Source organism: Symphalangus syndactylus, chromosome 6 (assembly GCF_028878055.3).
Source record: "Symphalangus syndactylus isolate Jambi chromosome 6, NHGRI_mSymSyn1-v2.1_pri, whole genome shotgun sequence".
NCBI classification, from domain to species: Eukaryota; Metazoa; Chordata; class Mammalia; order Primates; family Hylobatidae; genus Symphalangus; species Symphalangus syndactylus.
Genome location: NC_072428.2, coordinates 29,307,147 through 29,329,306, shown reverse-complemented (window position 1 = coordinate 29,329,306; position 22,160 = coordinate 29,307,147). Strand labels below are relative to the sequence as shown.

Genomic DNA, 22,160 nt, shown 5'->3' with positions numbered 1-22,160 from the left:
TGATTAAAAACATAAGGTTTCTCATAATGAATATATGTTCTGGTTCAAATAATTTAGAAATTTTCCTAAAATCTAAACCCAGTACTTTGCATTACATCAGAAAACAAAGACTTGATAATTTGAGTTCCAATCTGAACGTGGTGATTCCACTGAAGGGAAGCTAAAGTTTTCCTTCGTATAATTTACAAATGAAGTGTTTGCATGAAATTTAATGCCTTAAGCAAGACAGGCAGAATTGTGAACCTATTTCAGAGAATGGACTAGTTTTTCTAATGGCATTATTTTTGTTGTTATTGTTGCTGAGATAGGGTCTCGCTCTGTCATCCAGGCTGGAATGCAGTGATGCAGTCACAGCTCACTGTAACCTCAAACTCTTGGGTTCAAGCGATCCTCCTGTCTTAACCTCCCAAGTAACTCAGAGTACAGGTATGCACCACCATGCCTGCCTAATTTTTTTTTTGTAGATATGGGGGTCTCACTTTGTTGTCCAGGCTGGTCTCAAATTCCTGGCCTCAAACAATCCTTCTGCTCTGGCCTCCCAAAGTGCTGGGATTATAGGCTACTCTACCTGGCTTCTAATTGCTTTATAGAATTCATTATTCACATGAGAATGTATTCACAAATTGCTAAGTATCTCAGCCACTTATTAAACCAAGTTTAAAAATAATAATAATAATCATTTTACAATTTTAAAAAGATTTCAAGTTGAAGAACCTTAGGTAGCAGGTATCTTGAGTAGAGTATGTATGTATTCAAATCATGTTAAAGTGTAGGCACTACAAATACTGTCTGGTCAACCTCCACCTTACTAAGTAAAAATTAATTGATTTTATTATTTAAAGGTTAAAATATAAAATAATAACAATGTAGTTAAGCCTTCATGTAATGTCTAAAAATCTTCTTGCCCTTTCTCTCCAAAGCTGAGATGTCAATGTCAGATGGTGAGGTTAATTAACACACAACAATCTTTTTTTTTTTTTTTTAGATTTTAATTTATCAAGCATTGTTTCTCTTCAATAAATTTACATAAAAACATGAAAAAAATGTAGTGACAAACCTTTACAATTCCACTTAGGGTGGGTCTGCTGGTGACAAATTCAGTTTTGTTTGCCTGAAAATGTCTTTATTTTACTCTCACCTTTGAAAGACATTTTTGCAGTATGTAGAATTCTAGACTGTAAGTTATTTCCTTTCACAAGTTTAAAAATACCATTCCAATATTTCTGGCCCTCATCGTTTCTATTGAGAAGTCATCCATCAGTAATGTTATGTTTCTGTAATTTTCTTTTTATTCTTGGCTTTTATAGGCCTTCTTGAATCTGTAGCTTAATGTTTTCCATCAGTTTTAAATAGTTCTATCATATTTTCTTCAGCTATTGCTTTTTTACATTATCTTCCTCCTTTCTGTGACTCAATGCATATTCAAACTTTTCAGTGTTCTCTGTATCTCTTATTCTCTCTATCACATTTTAAAATCTTTTCATATCTCCATACTTCAGTTCTTATTTTCTTCTGATTTTTTCCAGTTCATTCTTTTTTTAATGTAATGTACTCTGCTTTTATTTTTTTTTTTATTTTTTTTTCTCTCTTTTTTTTTTTTATTATACTTTAGGTATTAGGGTACATGTGCACAATGTGCAGGTTTGTTACATATGTATCCATGTGCCATGTTGATTTCCTGCACGCATTAACTCGTCATTTAGCATTAGGTATATCTCCTAATGCTGTCCCTCCCCCCTCCCCCCACCCCACAACAGTCCCCAGAGTGTGATGTTCCCCTTCCTGTGTCCATGAGTTCTCATTGTTCAATTCCCACCTATGAGTGAGAATATGCGGTGTTTGGTTTTTTGTCCTTGCGATAGTTTACTGAGAATGATGTTTTCCAATTTCATCCATGTCCCTACAAAGGACACGAACTCATCATTTTTTATGGCTGCATAGTATTCCATGATGTATATGTGCCACATTTTCTTAATCTAGTCTATCGTTGTTGGACATTTGGGTTGGTTCCAACTCTTTGCTATTGTGAATACTGCCGCAATAAACATACGTGTGCATGTGTCTTTATAGCAGCATGATTTATAGTCCTTTGGGTATATACCCAGTAATGGGATGGCTGGGTCAAATGGTATTTCTAGTTCTAGATCCCTGAGGAATCGCCACACTGACTTCCACAATGGTTGAACTAGTTTACAGTCCCACCAACAGTGTAAAAGTGTTCCTATTTCTCCACATCCTCTCCAGCACCTGTTGTTTCCTGACTTTTTAATGATGGCCATTCTAACTGGTGTGAGATGGTATCTCACTGTGGTTTTGATTTGCATTTCTCTGATGGCCAGTGATGATGAGCATTTCTTCATGTGTTTTTTGGCTGCATAAATGTCTTCTTTTGAGAAGTGTCTGTTCATGTCCTTTGCCCACTTTTTGATGGGGTTGTTTGTTTTTTTCTTGTAAATTTGTTTGAGTTCATTGTAGATCCTGGATATTAGCCCTTTGTCAGATGAGTAGGTTGCAAAAATTTTCTCCCATTGTGTAGGTTGCCTGTTCACTCTGATGGTAGTTTCTTTTGCTGTGCAGAAGCTCTTTAGTTTAATGAGATCCCATTTGTCAATTTTGGCTTTTGTTGCCATTGCTTTTGGTGTTTTAGACATGAAGTCCTTGCCCACGCCTATGTCCTGAATGGTATTGCCTAGGTTTTCTTGTAGGATTTTAATGGTTTTAGGTCTAACATTTTAGTCTTTAATCCATCTTGAATTAATTTTTGTATAAGGTGTAAGGAAGGGATCCAGTTTCAGCTTTCTACATATGGCTAGCCAGTTTTCCCAGCACCATTTATTAAATAGCGAATCCTTTCCCTATTTCTTGTTTTTGTCAGGTTTGTCAAAGATCAGATAGTTGTAGATATGTGGCATCATTTCTGAGGGCTCTGTTCTGTTCCATTGATCTATGTCTCCGTTGTGGTACCAGTACCATGCTGTTTTGGTTACTGTAGCCTTGTAGTATAGTTTGAAGTCAGGTAGCGTGATGCCTCCAGCTTTGTTCTTTTGGCTTAGGATTGACTTTGCAATGCGGGCTCTTTTTTGGTTCCATATGAACTTTAAAGTAGTTTTTTCCAATTCTGTGAAGAAAGTCATTGGTAGCTTGATGGGGATGGCATTGAATCTATAAATTACCTTGGGCAGTATGGCCATTTTCACGATATTGATTCTTCCAACCCATGAGCATGGAATGTTCTTCCATTTGTTTGTATCCTCTTTTATTTCATTGAGCAGTGGTTTGTAGTTCTCCTTGAAGAGGTCCTTCACATCCCTTGTAAGTTGGATTCCTAGGTATTTTATTCTCTTTGAAGCAATTGTGAATGGGAATTCACTCATGATTTGGCTCTCTGTTTGTCTGTTATTGGTGTACAAGAATGCTTGTGATTTTTGTACATTGATTTTGCATCCTGAGACTTTGCTGAAGTTGCTAATCAGCGTAAGGAGATTTTGGGCTGAGACAATGGGGTTTTCTAGATATAAAATCATGTCATCGGCAAACAGGGACAATTTGACTTCCTCTTTTCCTAATTGAATACCCTTTATTTCCTTCTCCTGCCTGATTGCTCTGGCCAGAACTTCCAGCACTATGTTGAACAGGAGCGGTGAGAGAGGGCATCCCTGTCTTGTGCCAGTTTTCAGAGGGAATGCTGCCAGTTTTTGCCCATTCAGTATGATATTGGCTGTGGGTTTGTCGTAGATAGCTCTTATTATTTTGAGATACGTCCCATCAATACCTAATTTATTGAGAGTTTTTAGCATGAAGGGTTGTTGAATTTTATCAAAGGCCTTTTCTGCATCTATTGAGATAATCATGTGGTTTTTGTCTTTGGTTGTGTTTATATGCTGGATTACATTTATTGATTTGCGTATGTTGAACCAGCCTTGCATCCCAGGGATGAAGCCCACTTGATCATGGTGGATAAGCTTTTTGATGTGCTGCTGGATTCGGTTTGCCAGTATTTCATTGAGGATTTTTGCATCAATGTTCATCAAGGATATTGGTCTGAAATTCTCTTTTTTGGTTAGGTCTCTGCCAGGCTTTGGTATCAGGATGATGCTCGCTTCATAAAATGTGTTAGGGAGGATTCCCTCTTTTTCTATCGATTGGAATAGTTTCAGAAGGAATGGTACCAGTTCCTCCTTGTACTTCTGGTAAAATTCGGCTGTGAATCCATCAGGTCCTGGACTCTTTTTGGTTGGTAAGCTATTGATTATTGCCACAATTTCAGAACCTGTTATTGGTCTATTCAGAGATTCAACTTCTTCCTGATTTAGACTTGGGAGGGTGTATTTGTCGAGGAATTTATCCATTTCTTCTAGATTTTCTAGTTTATTTGCATAGAGGTGTTTGTAGTATTCTCTGATGGTAGATTGTATTTCTGTGGGATCCGTGGTGATATCCCCTTTTTCATTTTTTATTGCATCTATTTGATTCTTCTCTCTTTTCTTCTTTATTAGTCTTGCTAGCAGTCTATCAATTTTGTTGATCTTTTCAAAAAACCAGCTCCTGGATTCATTAATTTTTTGAAGGTTTTTTTGTGTCTCTATTTCCTTCAGTTCTGCTCCGATTTTAGTTATTTCTAGCCTTCTGCTAGCTTTTGAATGTGTTTGCTCTTGCTTTTCTAGTTCTTTTAATTGTGATGTTAGGGTGTCAATTTTGGATCTTTCCTGCTTTCTCTTGTGGGCATTTAGTGCTATAAATTTCCCTCTACACACTGCTTTGAACGTGTCCCAGAGATTCTGGTATGTTGTGTCTTGGTTCTCGTTGGTTTCAAAGAACATCTTTATTTCTGCGTTCATTTCATTATGTACCCAATAGTCATTCAGGAGCAGGTTGTTCAGTTTCCATGTACTTGAGCGGTTTTGAGTGAGTTTCTTAATCCTGAGTTCTAGTTTGATTGCACTGTGGTCTGAGAGACAGTTTGTTATAATTTCTGTTCTTTTACATTTGCTGAGGAGAGCTTTACTTCCAACTATGTGGTCAATTTTCGAATAGGTGTGGTGTGGTGCTGAAAAAAATGTATATTCTGTTGATTTAGGGTGGAGAGTTCTGTAGATGTCTATTAGGTCCACTTTATGTAGAGCTGAGTTCAATTCCTGTATATCCTTGTTAACTTTCTGTCTCGTTGATCTGTCTAATGTTGACAGTGGGGTGTTAAATCTCCCATTATTATTGTGTGGGAGTTTAAGTCCCTTTGTAGGTCACTGAGGACTTGCTTTATGAATCTGGGTGCTCCTGTGTTGGGTGCATATATATTTAGGATAGTTAGCTCTTCTTTTTGAATTGATCCCTTTACCATTATGTAATGGCCTTCTTTGTCTCTTTTGATCTTTGTTGGTTTAAAGTCTATTTTATCAGAGACTAGGATTGCAACCCCTGCCTTGTTTTGTTTTCCATTTGCTTGATAGATCTTCCTCCATCCCTTTATTTTGAGTCTATGTGTGTCTCTGCACGTGAGATGTGTTTCCTGAATACAGCACACTGATGGGTCCTGACTTCTTATCCAGTTTGCCAGTCTATGTCTTTTAATTAGAGCATTTAGCCCATTTACATTTAACGTTAATATTGTTATGTGTGAATCTGATCCTGTCATTATGATGTTAGTTGGTTATTTTGCTCATTAGTTGATGCAGTTTCTTCCTAGCCTTGATGGTCTTTACAATTTGGCATGTTTTTGCAGTGGCTGGTACCAGTTGTTCCTTTCCATGTTTAGTACTTCCTTCAGGAGCTCTTTTAGGGCAGGCCTGGTGGTGACAAAATCACTCAGCGTTTGCTTGTCTGTAAAGTATTTTATTTCTCCTTCACTTATGAAGCTTAGTTTGGCTGGATATGAAATTCTGGGCTGAAAATTCTTTTCTTTAAGAATGTTGAATATCGGCCCCCACTCTCTTCTGGCTTGTAGAGTTTCTGCTGAGAGATCAGCTGTTAGTCTGATGGGCTTCCCTTTGTGGGTAACCCGACCTTTCTCTCTGGCTGCCCTTAACATTTTTTCCTTCATTTCAACTTTGGTGAATCTGACAATTATGTGTCTTGGAGTTGCTCTTCTCGAGGAGTATCTTTGTGGCGTTCTCTGTATTTCCTGAATCTGAATGTTGGCCTGCCTTGCTAGATTGGGGAAGTTCTCCTGGATAATATCTTGCAGAGTGTTTTCCAACTTGGTTCCATTCTGCCCATCATTTTCAGGTACACCAATCAGACGTAGGTTTGGTCTTTTCACATAGTCCCAAATTTCTTGGAGGCTTTGTTCATTTCTTTTTATTCTTTTTTCTCTAAACTTCCCTTCTCTCTTCATTTCATTCATTTCATCTTCCATCAGCGATACCCTTTCTTCCAGTTGATCGCATCTGCTACTGAGGCTTCTGCAATCTTCGCGTAGTTCTCAAAACTTGGCTTTCAGCTCCATCATCTCCTTTAAGCCCTTCTCTCCATTGGTTATTCTAGTTATCCAGTCTTCTAATTTTTTTCAAAGTTTTTAACTTCTTTGCTATTGTTTTGAATTTCCTCTCGTAGCTCAGAGTAGTTTGATCATCTGAAGTCTTCTTCTCTCAACTCGTCAAAGTCATCCTCGATCCAGCTTTGTTCCGTTGCTGGTGAGGAACTGCGTTCCTTTGGAGGAGGAGAGGTGCTCTGCTTTTTAGAGTTTCCAGTTTTTCTGCTCTGTTTTTTCCCCATCTTTGTGGTTTTACCTACTTTTTGTCTTTGATGATGGTGATGTACAGATGGGTTTTTGGTGTGGATGTCCTTTCTGTTTCTTAGTTTACCTTCTACCAGACAGCACCCTCAGCTGCAGGTCTGTTGGAGTTTACTAGATGTCCACTCCAGACCCTGTTTGGCTGGGTGTCAGCAGTGGTGGCTGCAGAACAGCGGATTTTCGTGAGACCACAAATTCAGCTGTCTGATAGTTTCTCTGGAAGTTTTGTATCAGAAGAGTACCTGGCCGAATGAGGTGTCAGTCTGTCCCTACTTGGGGGGTGCCTCCCAGTTAGGCTGCTCAGGGGTGAGGGACCCACTTTAGGAGGCAGTCTGTCCATTCTCAGATCTCCAGCTGTGTGCTGGGAGAACCACTACTCTCTTCAAAGCTGTCAGTCAGACAGGGACATTTAAGTCTGTGGAGGTTCCTGCTGAGTTTTTGGTTGTCTGTGCCCTGCCCCCAGAGGTGGAGCCTACAGAGGCAGGCAGGCCTCCTTGAGCTGTGGTAGGCTCCACCCAGTTCGAGCTTCCTGGCTGCTTTGTTTACCTAAGCAAGCCTGGGCAATGGCGGGCACCCCTCCCCCAGCATCGCTGCTGCCTTGCAGCTTGATCTCAGACTGCTGTGCTAGCAATCAGCGAGACTCCGTGGGCATAGGACCCTCCGAGCCAGGTGCGGGACACAATCTCCTAGTGTGCCGTTTTCCAGGCCCGTTGGAAAAGTGCAGTATTAGGATGGGACTGACCCGATATTCCAAGTGCCGTCTGTTACCCCTTTCTTTGACTAGGAAAGGGAACTCCCTGACCCCTTGCGCTTCCCGAGTGAGGCAATGCCTCCCCCTGCTTCGGCTCGCGCACAGTGCGCTTCACCGACTGTCCTGCACCCACTGTTTGGCACTCCCTAGTGAGATGAAACCAGTACCTCAAGCAGAAATGCAGAAATCACCCGTCTTCTGTGTCGCTCGGGCTGGGAGCTGGAGACCGGAGCTGTTCCTATTCGGCCATCTTGGCTCCATCCCCCAACACACAACAATCTTAAGATGTAGCTACTAATATTTTTTTTCTTTTTTTTGAGATGGAGTCTGGCTTTGTCGCCCAGGGTGGAGTGCAGTGGTGAGATCTCGGCTCACTGCAAGCTCCGCCTCCCAGGTTCACGCCATTCTCCTGCCTCAGCCACTGGAGTAGCTGCGACTACAGGCGCCTGCCATCACGCTTGGCTAATCTTTTGTATTTTTAGTAGAGACGGGGTTTCACCGTGTTATCTAGGGTGGTCTCGATCTCCTGACCTCGTGATCCACCCGCCTCAGCCTCCCAAAGTGTCGGGATTACAGGCGTGAGCCACTGCGCCTGGCCCTAATTTTTTTTTAAGTTATACTTTAAGTGCTGGGGTACATATGCAGAATGTGCAGGTTTGGGGTACATGTGCAGCATGTGCAGGTTTGGGGTACATGTGCAGAATGTGCAGGTTTGGGGTACATGTGCGGAATGTGCAGGTATACACGTGCCATGGTGGTTTGCTGCACCCATCAACCCGTCATCTACGTTGAATACCCTTTCTTTCTTTCTCTTGACTGATTGCCCTAGTATTTCTTCTAATGCTCTCCCTCCCCTAGCCCCTACCCCCTGACAGGCCCTAGTGTGTGATATTCCGCTCCCTGTGTCCATGTGTTCTCATTGTTCAAGTCCCACTTATGAGTGAGAACATGCGGTATTTGGTCTTCTGTTCTTGTGATAATTTGCTGAGAATGATGGTTTCCAGCTTCATCCATGTCCCTGCAAAGGACATGAATTCATCCTTTTTTATGGCTGCATAGTATTCCATGGTGCATATGTGCCACATTTTCTTTTTTTTTTTTTTTTTTTTAATTATACTTTAGGGTTTTAGGGTACATGTGCACAATGTGCAGGTTTGTTACATATGTATCCATGTGCCATGTTGATTTCCTGCACCCATTAATTCGTCATTTAGCATTAGGTGTATCTCCTGATGCTGTCCCTCCCCCCTCCCCCCACCCCACAACAGTCCCCCGAGCGTGATGTTCCCCTTCCTGTGTCCATGAGTTCTCATTGTTCAATTCCCACCTATGAGTGAGAACATGCGGTGTTTGGTTTTTTGTCCTTGTGATAGTTTACTGAGAATGATGTTTTCCAGTTTCATCCATGTCCCTACAAAGGACACGAACTCATCATTTTTTATGGCTGCATAATATTCCATGGTGTATATGTGCCACATTTTCTTAATCCAGTCTATCGTTGTTGGACATTTGGGTTGGTTCCAACTCTTTGCTATTGTGAATAGTGCCGCAATAAACATACGTGTGCATGTGTCTTTATAGCAGCATGATTTATAGTCCTTTGGGTATATACCCAGTAATGGGATGGCTGGGTCAAATGGTATTTCTAGTTCGAGATCCCTGAGGAATCGCCACACTGACTTCCACAATGGTTGAACTAGTTTACAGTCCCACCAACAGTGTAAAAGTGTTCCTATTTCTCCACATCCTCTCCAGCACCTGTTGTTTCCTGATTTTTTAATGATGGCCATTCTAACTGGTGTGAGATGGTATCTCACTGTGGTTTTGATTTGCATTTCTCTGATGGCCAGTGATGAGGAGCATTTCTTCATGTGTTTTTTGGCTGCATAAATGTCTTCTTTTGAGAAGTGTCTGTTCATGTCCTCTGCCCACTTTTTGATGGGGTTGTTTGTTTTTTTCTTGTAAATTTGTTTGAGTTCATTGTAGATTCTGGATATTAGCCCTTTGTCAGATGAGTAGGTTGCAAAAATTTTCTCCCATTGTGTAGGTTGCCTGTTCACTCTGATGATAGTTTCTTTTGCTGTGCAGAAGCTCTTTAGTTTAATGAGATCCCATTTGTCGATTTTGGCTTTTGTTGCCATTGCTTTTGGTGTTTTAGACATGAAGTCCTTGCCCACGCCTATGTCCTGAATGGTATTGCCTAGGTTTTCTTGTAGGATTTTAATGGTTTTAGGTCTAACATATAAGTCTTTAATCCATCTTGAATTAATTTTTGTATAAGGTGTAAGGAAGGGATCCAGTTGCAGCTTTCTACATATGGCTAGCCAGTTTTCCCAGCACCATTTATTAAATAGGGAATCCTTTCCCCATTTCTTGTTTTTGTCAGGTTTGTCAAAGATCAGATAGTTGTAGCTATGTGGCATCATTTCTGAGGGCTCTGTTCTGTTCCATTGATCTATGTCTCTGTTGTGGTACCAGTACCATGCTGTTTTGGTTACTGTAGCCTTGTAGTATAGTTTAAAGTCAGGTAGCGTGATGCCTCCAGCTTTGTTCTTTTGGCTTAGGATTGACTTGGCGATGCGGGCTCTTTTTTGGTTCCATATGAACTTTAAAGTAGTTTTTTCCAATTCTGTGAAGAAAGTCATTGGTAGCTTGATGGGGATGGCATTGAATCTATAAATTACCTTGGGCAGTATGGCCATTTTCACGATATTGATTCTTCCAACCCATGAGCATGGAATGTTCTTCCATTTGTTTGTATCCTCTTTTATTTCATTGAGCAGTGGTTTGTAGTTCTCCTTGAAGAGGTCCTTCACATCCCTGGTAAGTTGGATTCCTAGGTATTTTATTCTCTTTGAAGCAATTGTGAATGGGAGTTCACTCATGATTTGGCTCTCTGTTTGTCTGTTATTGGTGTACAAGAATGCTTGTGATTTTTGTACATTAATTTTGTATCCTGAGACTTTGCTGAAGTTGCTAATCAGCTTAAGGAGATTTTGGGCTGAGACAATGGGGTTTTCTAGATATACAATCATGTCATCTGCAAACAGGGACAATTTGACTTCCTCTTTTCCTAATTGAATACCCTTTATTTCCTTCTCCTGCTTGATTGCTCTGGCCAGAACTTCCAGCACTATGTTGAATAGTAGCGGTGAGAGAGGGCATCCCTGTCTTGTGCCAGTTTTCAGAGGGAATGCTTCCAGTTTTTGCCCATTCAGTATGATATTGGCTGTGGGTTTGTTGTAGATAGCTCTTATTATTTTGAGATACGTCCCATCAATACCTAATTTATTGAGAGTTTTTAGCATGAAGGGTTGTTGAATTTTGTCAAAGGCCTTTTCTGCATCTATTGAGATAATCATGTGGTTTTTGTCTTTGGTTCTGTTTATATGCTGGATTACATTTATTGATTTGCGTATGTTGAACCAGCCTTGCATCCCAGGGATGAAGCCCACTTGATCATGGTGGATAAGCTTTTTGATGTGCTGCTGGATTCGGTTTGCCAGTATTTTATTGAGGATTTTTGCATCAATGTTCATCAAGGATATTGGTCTGAAATTCTCTTTTTTGGTTATGTCTCTGCCAGGTTTTGGTATCAGGACGATGCTGGCTTCGTAAAATGTGTTAGGGAGGATTCCCTCTTTTTCTATCGATTGGAATAGTTTCAGAAGGAATGGTACCAGTTCCTCCTTGTACCTCTGGTAGAATTCAGCTGTGAATCCATCAGGTCCTGGACTCTTTTTGGTTGGTAAGCTATTGATTATTGCCACAATTTCAGGACCTGTTATTGGTCTATTCAGAGATTCAACTTCTTCCTGGTTTAGTCTTGGGAGGGTGTATTTGTCGAGGAATTTATCCATTTCTTCCAGATTTTCTAGTTTATTTGCATAGAGGTGTTTGTAGTATTCTCTGATGGTAGATTGTATTTCTGTGGGATCGGTGGTGATATCCCCTTTTTCGTTTTTTATTGCATCTATTTGATTCTTCTCTCTTTTCTTCTTTATTAGTCTTGCTAGCGGTCCATCAATTTTGTTGATCTTTTCAAAAAACCAGCTCCTAGATTCATTAATTTTTTGAAGGGTTTTTTGTGTCTCTATTTCCTTCAGTTCTGCTCTGATTTTAGTTATTTCTAGCCTTCTGCTAGCTTTTGAATGTGTTTGCTCTTGCTTTTCTAGTTCTTTTAATTGTGATGTTAGGGTGTCAATTTTGGATCTTTCCTGCTTTCTCTTGTGGGCATTTAGTGCTATAAATTTCCCTCTACACACTGCTTTGAACGTGTCCCAGAGATTCTGGTATGTTGTGTCTTTGTTCTCGTTGGTTTCAAAGAACATCTTTATTTCTGCCTTCATTTCATTATGTACCCAATAGTCATTCAGGAGCAGGTTGTTCAGTTTCCATGTAGTTGAGCGGTTTTGACTGAGTTTCTTAATCCTGAGTTCTAGTTTGATTGCACTGTGGTCTGAGAGACAGTTTGTTATAATCTCTGTTCTTTTACATTTGCTGAGAAGAGCTTTACTTCCAACTATGTGGTCAATTTTGGAATAGGTGTGGTGTGGTGCTGAAAAAAATGTATATTCTGTTGATTTGGGGTGGAGAGTTCTGTAGATGTCTATTAGGTCCACTTTATGTAGAGCTGAGTTCAATTCCTGGATATCCTTGTTAACTTTCTGTCTCGTTGATCTGTCTAATGCTGACAGTGGGGTGTTAAAATCTCCCATTATTATTGTGTGGGAGTTTAAGTCCCTTTGTAGGTCACTGAGGACTTGCTTTATGAATCTGGGTGCTCCTGTGTTGGGTGCATATATATTTAGGATAGTTAGCTCTTCTTGTTGAATTGATCCCTTTACCATTATGTAATGGCCTTCTTTGTCTCTTTTGATCTTTGTTGGTTTAAAGTCTATTTTATCAGAGACTAGGATTGCAACCCCTGCCTTTTTTTGTTTTCCAGTTGCTTGATAGATCTTCCTCCATCCCTTTATTTTGAGTCTATGTGTGTCTCTGCACGTGAGATGGGTTTCCTGAATACAGCACACTGATGGGTCCTGACTTCTTATCCAGTTTGCCAGTCTGTGTCTTTTGATTGGAGCATTTAGCCCATTTACATTTAACGTGAATATTGTTATGTGTGAATCTGATCCTGTCATTATGATGTTAGTTGGTTATTTTGCTCGTTAGTTGCTATAGTTTCTTCCTAGCCTCGATGGTCTTTACAATTTGGCATGTTTTTGCAGTGGCTGGTACCGGTTGTTCCTTTCCATGTTTAGTGCTTCCTTCAGGAGCTCTTTTAGGGCCGGCCTGGTGGTGACAAAATCACTCAGCGTTTGCTTGTCTGTAAAGTATTTTATTTCTCCTTCACTTATGAAGCTTAGTTTGGCGGGATAGGAAATTCTGGGTTGAAAATTCTTTTCTTTAAGAATGTTGAATATCGGTCCCCACTCTCTTCTGGCTTGTAGAGTTTCTGCTGAGAGATCAGCTGTTAGTCTGATGGGCTTCCCTTTGTGGGTAACCCGACCTTTCTCTCTGGCTGCCCTTAACATTTTTTCCTTCATTTCCACTTTGGTGAATCTGACAATTATGTGTCTTGGAGTTGCCCTTCTCGAGGAGTATCTTTGTGGCGTTCTCTGTATTTCCTGAATCTGAATGCTGGCCTGCCTTGCTAGATTTGGGAAGTTCTCCTGGATAATATCTTGCAGAGTGTTTTCCAACTTGGTTCCATTCTCCCCATCATTTTCAGGTACACCAATCAGACGTAGGTTTGGTCTTTTCACATAGTCCCAAATTTCTTGGAGGCTTTGTTCATTTCTTTTTATTCTTTTTTCTCTAAACTTCCCTTCTCTCTTCATTTCATTCATTTCATCTTCAATCAGCGATACCCTTTCTTCCAGTTGATCGCATCTGCTACTGAGGCTTCTGCATTCTTCGCGTAGTTCTCGAAACTTGGCTTTCAGCTCCATCATCTCCTTGAAGCCCTTCTCTCCATTGGTTATTCTAGTTATCCATTCTTCTAATTTTTTTTCAAAGTTTTTAACTTCTTTGCTATTGTTTTGAATTTCCTCTCGTAGCTCAGAGTAGTTTGATCGTCTGAAGCCTTCTTCTCTCAACTCATCAAAGTCATCCTCCATCCAGCTTTGTTCCGTTGCTGGTGAGGAACTGCGTTCCTTTGGAGGAGGAGAGGTGCTCTGTTTTTTAGAGTTTCCAGTTTTTTTGGTCTGTTTTTTCCCCATCTTTGTGGTTTTGTCTACTTTTTGTCTTCGATGATGGTGATGTACAGATGGGTTTTTGGTGTGGATGTCCTTTCTGTTTGTTAATTTTCCTTCTACCAGACAAGACCCTCAGCTGCAGGTCTGTTGGAGTTTACTAGAGGTCCACTCCAGACCCTGTTTGACTGGGTGTCAGCAGCGGTGGCTGCAGAACAGCGGATTTTCGTGAGACCACAAATTCAGCTGTCTGATAGTTCCCCTGAAAGTTTTGTCTCAGAGGAGTACCCGGTTGAATGAGGTGTCAGTCTGTCCCACTGGGGGGGTGCCTCCCAGTTAGGCTGCTCAGGGGTGAGGGACCCACTTTAGGAGGCAGTCTGTCCGTTCTCAGATCTCCAGCTGCGTGCTGGGAGAACCACTACTCTCTTCAAAGCTGTCAGTCAGACAGGGATATTTAAGGCTGTGGAGGTTCTCGCTGAGTTTTTGGTTGTCTGTGCCCTGCCCCCAGAGGTGGAGCCTACAGAGGCAGGTGGGCCTCCTTGAGCTGTGGTGGGCTCGACCCAGTTCGAGCTTCCTGGTTGCTTTGTTTACCTAAGCAAGCCTGGGCAATGGCGGGCGCCCCTCCCCCAGCCTCGTTGCCGCCTTGCAGCGTGATCTCAGACTGCTGTGCTAGCAATCAGCAAGACTCTGTGGGCATAGGACCCTCCGAGCCAGGTGCGGGACACAATCTCCTAGTGTTCCGTTTTCCAGGCCCGTTGGAAAAGCGCAGTATTAGGACGGGACTGACCCGATATTCCAGGTGCCGTCTGTTTTCCCTTTCTTTGACTAGGAAAGGGAACTCCCTGACCCCTTGCGCTTCCCGAGTGAGGCAATGCCTCGCCCTGCTTCGGCTCGCGCACAGTGCGCTTCACCGGCTGTCCTGAACCCACTGTTAGGCACTCCCTAGTGAGATGAAACCGGTACCTCAAGCAGAAATGCAGAAATCACCCGTCTTCTGTGTCGCTCGGGCTGGGAGCTGGAGACCGGAGCTGTTCCTATTCGGCCATCTTGGCTCCATCCCCCAACACACAACAATCTTAAGATGTAGCTACTAATATTTTTTTTCTTTTTTTTGAGATGGAGTCTGGCTTTGTCGCCCAGGGTGGAGTGCAGTGGTGAGATCTCGGCTCACTGCAAGCTCCGCCTCCCAGGTTCACGCCATTCTCCTGCCTCAGCCACTGGAGTAGCTGCGACTACAGGCGCCTGCCATCACGCTTGGCTAATTTTTTGTATTTTTAGTAGAGACGGGGTTTCACCGTGTTATCTAGGGTGGTCTCGATCTCCTGACCTCGTGATCCACCCGCCTCAGCCTCCCAAAGTGTCGGGATTACAGGCGTGAGCCACTGCGCCTGGCCCTAATTTTTTTTTAAGTTATACTTTAAGTGCTGGGGTACATATGCAGAATGTGCAGGTTTGGGGTACATGTGCAGCATGTGCAGGTTTGGGGTACATGTGCAGAATGTGCAGGTTTGGGGTACATGTGCGGAATGTGCAGGTATACACGTGCCATGGTGGTTTGCTGCACCCATCAACCCGTCATCTACGTTGAATACCCTTTCTTTCTTTCTCTTGACTGATTGCCCTAGTATTTCTTCTAATGCTCTCCCTCCCCTAGCCCCTACCCCCTGACAGGCCCTAGTGTGTGATATTCCGCTCCCTGTGTCCATGTGTTCTCATTGTTCAAGTCCCACTTATGAGTGAGAACATGCGGTATTTGGTCTTCTGTTCTTGTGATAATTTGCTGAGAATGATGGTTTCCAGCTTCATCCATGTCCCTGCAAAGGACATGAATTCATCCTTTTTTATGGCTGCATAGTATTCCATGGTGCATATGTGCCACATTTTCTTTATCCAGTCTATCATTGATGAGCATTTGGGTTGGTTCCAAGTCTTTGCTATCATGAACAGTGCCGGAATAAACACACATGTGCACGTGTTTTTATAGTAGAATGATTTATAATCCTTTGGGTATATACCCAGTAATGGGATTGCTGGGTCAAATGGTATTTCTGGTTCTAGATCTTTGAGGAATCACCACACTGTCTTCCACAATGTTTGAACTAATTTACAATCCCACCAACAGTGTAAAAGTGTTCCTATCTCTCCACATCCTCTCTAGCATCTGTTGTTTCCTGACTTTTTAATGATCGCCATTCTAACTGGCATGAGATGATATCTCATTGTGGTTTTGATTTGCATTTCTCTAATGACCAGTGATGATGAGCTTTTTTTTCGTATGTTTTTTGGCTGCATAAATGTCTTCTTTTGAGAAGTTTCTGTTCATATCCTTTGCTCACTTTTTGATAGGATGGTTTGTTTTTTTTTCTTGTAAATTTGTTGAAGTTCTTGTTAGATTCTGGATATTAGCCCTTTGTCAGATGGATAGATTGCAAAAATTTTCTCCCATTCTGTAGGTTGCCCATTCACTCTGATGATAGTTCTGCTGTGCAGAAGCTCTTTAGTTTAATTAGATCTCATTTGTCAATTTGAGCTTTTGTTGCCCTTGCTTTTGGTGTTTTAGTCATGAAGTCTTTGCCCATGCCTATGTCCTGAATGGTATTGCCTAGGTTTTCTTCTAGGGTTTTTATGGTTTTAGGTCTTACATTTAAGTCTTTAATCCATCTTTAGTTAATTTTTGGATAAGGTGTAAGAAATGGATCCAGTTTCAGCTTTCTATATATGGCTAACCTGTTTTCCCAACACCATTTATTAAATAGGAAATCCTTTCCCCGTTGCTTGCTTTTGTCAGATTTGTCAAAGATCAGATGGTTGTAGATGTATGGCGTTATTTCTGAGGCCTCTGTTCTGTTCCATTGGTCTATCTATCTGTTTTTGTACCAGTATCATGCTGTTTTGGTTACTGTAGCCTTGCAGTATAGTCTGAAGTCAGGCAGCATGATGCCTCCAGCTTTGTCTTTTTGCTTAGGATTGTCTTGGCTATGTGGGCTATTTTTGGTTCCATGTGAACTTTAAAGTAGTTTTTTCCAATTCTGTGAAGAAAGTCAGTGATAGCTTGATGGGGATAGCATTGAATCTATAAATTACTTTGGGCAGTATGGCCATTTTCACGATATTGATTCTTCCTATCTATGAGCATGGAATGTTTTTGCATTGTTTGTGTCCTCTCTTATTTCCTTGAGCAGTGGTTTGTAGTTCTCCTTGAAAATGTCCTTCACATCCCTTCTAAGTTGGAGTCCTAGATATTTCATTCTTTTTGTAGCAATTGTGAATGGGAGTTCACTCATGATTTGGGTCTCTGTTTGTCTGTTATTTGTATATAGGAATACTTGTGATTTTTGCACATTGATTTTGTATCCCGAGACTTTGCTGAAGTTGTTTATTAGCTTAAGGAGATTTTGGGCTGAGATGATGGGGTTTTCTAAATGTACAATCATGTCATCTGCAAACAGAGACAATTTGACTTCCTCTTTTCCTAATTGAATACCCTTTCTTTCTTTCTCTTGACTGATTGCCCTGGCCAGAACTTCCAATACTATGTTGAATAGTAGTGGTGTCAGAAGGCATCCTAGTCTTGTGCCAGTTTTCAAAGGGAATGCTTCTAGTTTTTGCCCATTCAGTATGATATTGGCTGTGGGTTTGTCATAAGTAGCTCTTATTATTTTGAGATATATTCCTTCAATATCTAGTTTATTGAGAGTTTTTAGCATGAAGAGCTGTTGAATTTTGTTGGAGGCCTTTTCTGCATCTATTGAGATAATTATGGGGTTTTGGTCATTGATTCTGTTTATGTGATGGATTACATTCATTGATTTGCATATGTTGAACCAGCCTTGCGTCCCCAGATGAAGCCGACTTGATCATTTTGAATAAGCTTTTTGATGTGCTGCTGGATTTGGTTTGCCAGTATTTTATTGAAAATTTTTGCACCAAAGTTCATCAGGGATATTGGCCTGAAATTTTCTTTTTTTGTTGTTTATTTGCCTGGTTTTGGTGTTAGGATGATGCTGGCCTCATAAAATGAGTTAGGGAGGATTCCCTCTTTTTCTATTGTTTGGAATAGTTTTAGAAGGAATGGTACCAGCTCCTCTTTGTACCTCTGGTAGAATTAGACTGTGAATCCGTCTGGTCCTGGACTTTCTTTGGTTTGTAGGCTGTTAATTGCTGCCTCAATTTCAGAACGTGTTATTGGTCTGTTCAGGGATTTGACTTCTTCCTGGTTTAGACTCGGTATGGTGTATATGTCCAGGAACTTACCATTTCTTCTAGATTTTCTAGTTTATTTGTGTAGAGGTGTTTACAGTATTTTCTGATGGTAGTTTGTATTTCTGTGCAATTGGTGGTGATATCCCCTTTATCATTTTTTATTGTGTCTATTTGATTCTTCTCTCTTTTCTTCTTTATTAGTCTGGCTAGCGGTCTATCTATTTTGTTGATTTTTTCAAAAAACTGACTCCTGGATTCATTGACTTTTTGAAGGGTTTTTCGTGTCTCTATCTCCTTCAGTTCTGCTCTGATCTTAGTTATTTCTTGCCTTCTGCTAGCTTTTGAATGTGTTTCCTCTTGCTTCTGTAGTTCCTTTAATTGTGATGTTAGGATGTCGAATTTAGATCTTTCCTGCTTTCTCTTGTGGGCATTTAGCGCTATAAATTTCCCTCTACACACTGCTTTAAATGTGTCACAGAGATTCTGGTACGTTGTATCTTTGTTCTCATTGGTTTCAAAGAACATCTTTATTTCTGCCTTATTTCGTTATTTACCCAGTAGTCATTCAGGAGTATATTCAGTTTCCATGTAGTTGAGCAGTTTTGAGGGAGTTTCTTAATCCTGAGTTCTAATTTGATTGCATTGTGGTCTGAGAAACTGTTTGTTATGATTTCTATTCTTTTGCATTTGCTGAAGAGTGTTTTACTTCCAATATGTGGTCGATTTTAGACTAAGTGCGATGTGGTGCTGAGAAGAATGTATATATAGTCTGTTGATTTGTGGTGGAGAGTTCTGTAGATGTCTATTAGGTCCACTTGGTGGTCCAGAGCTGAGTTCAAGTCCTGGATATCCTTGTTACTAATTTTAATAGTAAATTTTTTTGTAAATTGAAAACATTACTTAGAAAATTATTCAGCCATAAATTTTCCATGATGGAATAGCATGTCAAAATTTCTATTTCCTTTGCATTCACATCAGTTACTTTCCTTCTCCAGGCTTAAGGTCGTCTGTATGATGGAGGTGATAGCACTGGTCTTAGAGGGTTTTCTAGGGGATTAAGGTATCAGCTGAGTGGTTAGAACATAATTGCTGCATAAATGGTTTGACACACACCTTGCACATATATATCTGTACAATTTGCATGTTTCTTTTATTCTAATCATTTTTTTATCCTACCACCTAGAGGGAGGAAGTCAAACATATTAGTGCATCCTGCTATATTATAGCAGATTTGATAGCTTACCTTGAGGAAGAGAAGATGAAAATTAACAGATACTGATGTTTGCTAACATAGGTCTATGCTGGTCTTGTTTTCCATTTACTAAAAACACTCAAGAAATAACAGCCTTTTATTCTGAGGGATAAGTAATTTAGTAGATAAATCAGCCTTCTCAGGTACATATTAATCTACTACAATTTTAATTTTAATTTTATGTATAATAACTATAAAGTTTCTGCATCTGCTTCCTGTGAATTCCCTCCAAAGCCTATGATTGAAATTAGTTGTAATTAATGTTTGAAGAACTTTTGCAATTTCTTTTATGAGAACTTGAAAAGTATCACTTAATACATATAAACTTGGCTGGCAAATCCAGGTTTGGGGCAACCTCTCTCACTAACCAGCAGTGTGAGCTTGGACAAATCACACCCAACATTTCTGAGCTTCCATTTTCCCTGCATGTCTGATGAGGGCCCTGTGACCCAATAATAGCACACGCTGTTTCTTTCTGGCTCTAAAAGTTCTAGCTCTAAGTTACTTTTATTTCCAAGATCAGTGCATAAAATAAATTTCACAGCTACTTTCTTGATTTTCCAAAGAGTGTTGAAGAATCAAGAGACAAATTTGAATTTGTAATATTAAGAAAAAGAAAAAAGAAGGAGAAAACCCACACCCATCACTGAAGTAGAGTAATTTCAAAAACAAGCAATTTAGTTGTGCCCAACAGAAGTCCCAGACAAACTTCTATTACTCTGAAGAGAAAAAATATGGTAGGTGAATAAATTAGGAGGGAAACACCACACACACACATACACACACACTACACACATGTATTAATATGAAGTAAAAGAAACCTATCCCAACAGATAAGAATACGCCAAAAATCCAAGGGCTGTTTTTCAGAACAGGTGAAACTACTGCTTCCCACCAAAACCAATCTGATATTTCATAAACTAAATTATAATTGTAAGAAGAAAAATAAGTGCAAAATAAGAATTTTTGTTTTATAGGTGTTCTTTAATTTGTCAAAGAAATCCCACTGATAAAAATTCATCCTATATAGCTAGGAGCATCTACATTTTTCTTTTCTTCAGAGAAACACAGTAGCTTATCATCTAACTAAATTGCCATGGTGCTTCAACTGAGCTCAATTCGAACAAGTCAAGTTGGTTAAATTACAAAAACAAATCCAACAAATCATGTTAACATACAAGCTATAATTTTCAGAAAGCATTTGCTTTTAAACACTGATGATCCGCGATGTTTTTTTTTTTTTTTATTTTCATCACATTTGCCCCAGTAGACCTTTAGATAATCCAGAAAAAGTTAAAGTGGGAACTTATTTTCCCATTTTGCCCTGCTTTTGTTTTGATTACCTTTCACATTTATCATAAATTTAAGAAAGGGATTGTGAAGAGAAGGAATGACCCATCAAGTTTCTACAGAGATAACTAATTAGTTTAACATCAGCAACACCCAAGTCTTTCCAGTTCTTCCACATTCTCCCATGTGACTTGGGCACCCTCCAATCAGACACTATCCTGACATCACCTCTCTTGGAACACCTTCCGCAGGACATCCATTTGGCAAAATGGGTTGGAGAGAATGGTCTCAGTTTCCCCCAATGATTGGAAATGTGCTTCTTCCTCTCTCATTCAAACCTAAGTAGAAGAAGAAAAAGAAAAAAAACAGATGGAAAGCTCAAAACAGCAGTCTGAAATGTGATTAATGTTTCTTGGCACAGATGTCTATAGGAGTGATCACTTCAATAGTTGGTGTGACATGGGCACAACACCATCTTTAAGCAGAGGAACCAAGTTCCTCATGGTAGAACATGCACCCCTGGACTGAGGATTCATTAAGTATTAGTGTTTCACATTTCAAGTTATATAAAAATACTTTGAGCCAAAAAATTTTCAAACACTCAAATGTACTTTTTAAAATGTGTTGAGTTTAATATATATATCAGCACACAAAGAACTTCATAAAAATAAATAAGAATAATTTTTAAAAGGTCTTATTCCTACAAGAACTTAAGATAAATCTTCTGTATGCTAGTATTTCCTAGCCTCTTTCTACTTCTGTTTTATGGGGTAATTACAGTAGATTTTTTCTTTGGCTTGAAATGAGGATTCAATGAGTTATTATATATAAAGAACTTCAAACAGTGAGTGGCATAAAGAAAGCATTCAATAAATATAAACTATTATTACTTTTACTACTACTGCTACTTCTACTACTATTACTATTATTGTAATCTTACTGTCCATACAATTAAAACTAATAATCTTTTTTCACTTTATGTTGTTATTTTTCCTGTTTTATTGAGGTAAATTGACAAATAAAAATTGTAAACATAATGGTCAATGTGATGCTTATGTATCCATTGTGAAATAATTACCACAATCAAACTAATTAATATATCCATAACTTTACATAGTTATCATTGTATGTTGCGGGGGGGCGAGAACACTTGAGATCTGCTCTTTCAGCAAATTTTGAATACACAAGACAGTATTATTAACTGTAGTCACTATGTTGTACATTGGATCTCCAGAATTTATTTATCCTGAATAAGTAGTGTGCTTTGACCAACATATCCCCATTTCTCCCACCTCCCAGGCCCTGGCACCCACTGTTCTACTCATGACTTCTGTGAGTTTGGCATTTTTAGATTCCATGTGTAAGTGAGATCATATTGCACTTGTCTTTCTGTGCGTGACTTATTTCACTAGGCATAATGCCTTTCAGGTTGATCTGTGTTATCAAAAATGAGAGAATTTCCCTTCTTTTTTAAGGCTGAATAATATTCAGGGGTGTGTGTATGTGTGTGTGTGTAGATAGATAGATAGATAGATAGATAGATAGATAGATAGATAGATCGATATGGGTTTAGATATATACCACATTTTTAATCCACTCATCTATCAATGGACAATTAGTTGATTCCATATTTTGGCTGTTCTGAATAATGCTGCTATGAACATGAGAATGCAAATATCTCATTGACATACTGATTTCATTTCCTTTGCCTTTATGGCCAGTAATGATACTGCTGGA

At 39.9% G+C, this 22,160-nt stretch overlaps 1 protein-coding gene across 7 annotated transcripts in view; it reads left to right on the top strand.

Moving 5' to 3' along the window:
* BBOX1 (gamma-butyrobetaine hydroxylase 1) overlaps positions 1–22,160 on the top strand; it is a 483,622-nt gene that overhangs the window by 375,000 nt on the left and 86,462 nt on the right. The gene's annotated exons all lie outside the window — the stretch shown is intronic.